The sequence below is a fragment of the Callithrix jacchus genome, chromosome 3 (genome assembly GCF_049354715.1).
Source record: "Callithrix jacchus isolate 240 chromosome 3, calJac240_pri, whole genome shotgun sequence".
Classification (NCBI taxonomy): domain Eukaryota; kingdom Metazoa; phylum Chordata; class Mammalia; order Primates; family Cebidae; genus Callithrix; species Callithrix jacchus.
In genome coordinates this window covers 51,774,409-51,777,561 of record NC_133504.1, presented here as the reverse complement: position 1 = coordinate 51,777,561, position 3,153 = coordinate 51,774,409, and the positions used below count along the sequence as shown (strand labels likewise).

The 3,153-nt window shown below is 42.9% G+C and overlaps 1 pseudogene; it reads right to left on the bottom strand.

Annotated features, from left to right (window-relative positions):
- Positions 1–1,492: 1,492 nt before the first annotated feature.
- LOC100385902 (PIN2/TERF1-interacting telomerase inhibitor 1 pseudogene) lies at positions 1,493–2,809 on the bottom strand (annotated as a pseudogene).
- Positions 2,810–3,153: the final 344 nt, after the last annotated feature.

Below are 3,153 nucleotides of genomic sequence, written 5' to 3'. Positions count from 1 at the left end.
GGGAGAGGGGATGTGGGGATGATCCCTCTACCGTAAGGAAGGAAAGTCTCCAGTCTATGGCTGAGTCTGGGGCTTTTATGGGCTCAAAATGGGGAGGGGCAGGCCATAGGTATTATTGGAAAAGGCAATATTCAATTGGTTAAAAGGCATTATTCAGAAAGAATCAATAAGGAAAGGGCAGACAAACAAAAATAGACGTTCTCTGATTTGTGGGTGGAACCAGCAGGCTGGTATTTTTTGGCTTGAAGATGGAGTTTCACTGGGGACCCACCCCTATCTGCCTGAGCATTGGCTTCCTCCTGTTGCCATCACTGCTATAGCTCTATTACCTATATTATACTTGGCAAATGTTACTGAATTGAATAAAAGCATCAACGTTTATTTTATTGTAATTATATATTTTAGAGACAAAGTCTCACTGTGTTGCCTAGGCTGGAGTGCAGTGACTATTCACAGGTGTGATAATGGCACACAACATCTTTGAACTGGGCTCAAGCAATCCTCCCTCTTGCCTCAGCCTCCCGAGGAGCTAGGATTACAGGTTTGCATCTGGCTTGCAATCAACATTTTAAAGCATTATCTTTGGCATATAGACAAATGCTTATTTTGTTTGTTGTGACAGAACAAGCATTCTTTCATCTGAAAGTTGTATCATGTCATTTAAGTTCAAATGAAGTCTAAGTGTAGCTGGAGAGATATGATGGTTTTAGATAAGTTGTATTTAATCTGTTAAGGGCCTATTACATTTCCACTCACTATGATTCTTACAGTGGTAGATATCATGTGAATTTTTAATAAATTCGTTTTTTTATCAAATAAAAGATAATTATATCTCAACATAAGCCTTAAAAATTCTGAAACATCCTCAACAGATCTCTCATTAACAGAATGTGGTTTGGGCTATAGGTATAATGTAGTCATGAGTTGTTCTGAGGCTTTACTTAAGTAAAATAACCTCCTGATACATTTCAAAGAGCAAATTAATTCAACTCTTTCCTCAAGTTACAAATTGCTAAATACGTGTACACATTTGTTCCAATTAGTCATGAGAAATTCTTAGAGAATGTTGATAAAATACACAAAAACCTCCTTTTCCCATTTAATGTTGCATGTAATTAAGTATTCTTTATAAATATGGTTATAATTGTAACACAAAAATCTATATGGCTTTTCTACAATTTATTTTTATAGTCTCCTGTTACAAGGTTTGTAGACTGTTTTCTATTTTTCTCTGTTGTAAATAAGACTTTGATAATCATCCTAGGACATAATTCTTTGAATGTATCTCTGTTATCTATCTAACTATATAGATATATTCTGTTATATATATATATTCTATACCTAGGACTCTAGCCTCTCTCTCTCTCTATCTAGCGAGAGAGGCTAGAGTCCTAGGTATAGAATGAATTAATCAAATTATAAAAGCATTTAAAATTTTCTTGCTACATAATTGTCACATTTTCCAAAAATGTTGCGTCACTTTGGACTTCTATTAGCAATATATTAGTGCATCTCATCCCTCTGGAATCAGCATTGAATTATTTATTTATTTATTTCTCAGAGTTTGTAAAAAAAATTTATTTGTTTCTGAGAGCCATGATTTAATTTAGATCATTAAAAATGTCCTCCTGGGAACCTAACTTGGGGGAAATGTGGCGAGAGGGTGGGACTCGGCCGCCCATGGGCAGGTCACAAGATGCGCCCAGGCTCTCTGGGGTGAACTCTGCTGTGACTTGAGGCCAGACGCTCCCCTGGCAGCGTCCTGACAGCTGAGTGGTCGGAAGGCCCCGGCTAGGGAGATTCGTTTGAAATCTTTCTTCTTCTTTTTCACTGGCGCTTCTTCTGGAGTAGCATCCTCCGCTATCTACCGGCTTTTGCAGCTTTTTCTTCCCTCTCCTCTTTTTGGGCTTCAGGATGAAGTCTAGGCCCTCAGGCACCTGCGCACAGTCCCCAGCATCCTGAGCAGAGGTCTCGGAACCCAGGTCCCAGCAGGGGCCTCTGAGCTGCTCCCCCGCACTCTTCTTCTTGGCCCCCTGCCCCGTGGCCTCGTCCCTCTTGGGAATTTCCTCTGTATGCCCCTTGGCCTTCGGCTTCGGGGAACTCTTCACATCCTTACCTGCTGCCTCTTTGCTTCTTTTCTTCATCTGTTTTCTATCCACCTGAGTCTCGGAAAGGTCATGCCCTGGATCTGGGACCTGGGACTTGTTCTTCAGTGCTGCCGTCCGCTGGGCAAAGTAGTCCTGGATGGTGAAGTAACTGGTTGTCGTGCTTTCGTTCTCGTCTGGAGTTGAGGAAGTGGCATCGCCCTCAGGAGTCTTCTTACTCTGTCTTTTCCCAAAAATGCAGTTAAAATCTGTTTTGCTCTGAGATGATAGATCCTTCCCTTTTGTGAATTTCATATAGTGAACACGGTTTTTGGAGATTTTGGACATTTCCTCAAGGCTAAAAGGTTTCTTTTCCGTCTTGTCTGAGGAGTCTGCGGTTTCCTGCCCACGGCAAGTGTTCAGCTCGGCCAGAAGCTGATTAAAATCATCCTGATGTGCAATCCAGTGGTCCTCGTTGTTGATGGTGGCTCCGAGTCCCAGGTGGTTATTTTTCACTTTAACTTTCATATGATCTGTGGCTCCTTGCTCCTGAGCCCTTAAACGCTTTCCTTTAGACCACCCCACCTTCTCTAGCATCCTCTGGCCAAACTTGGGATCGTCGTTACTCCAGGCAGTGTTCTGAGGATCCACAGCCCACTTCTGCTTCCGCTGACGCTCAGCCAGCAACGACATGTCGCAGAGTCTGTGATGCAGCGGCTTCTGGACCTGGGTGACTGCGGCCACTGGGCGGGCAGGAGGCTCGAGGAGAATCTGGACGCGGGTAACTCCCTCGCTGGCAGACTCGAATTATTTATTTATTTATTTATTTATTTATTTATTTATTTAAGATGGATTTTCACTCTTGTTGCCCAGTCTGGAGTGCGATGGCGCGATCTTGGCTAACCACAACCTCTGCTTCCTGGGTTCAATCGATTCTCCTGCCTCAGCCTCCCAAGTAGCTGGGATTACAGGCATGTGCCACCATGCCCGGCTAATTTTTTGTATTTTTAATAAAGATGGGGTTTCTCCATGTTGGTCAGGCTGGTCTTGAACTCCTGAGCTCAGGTGC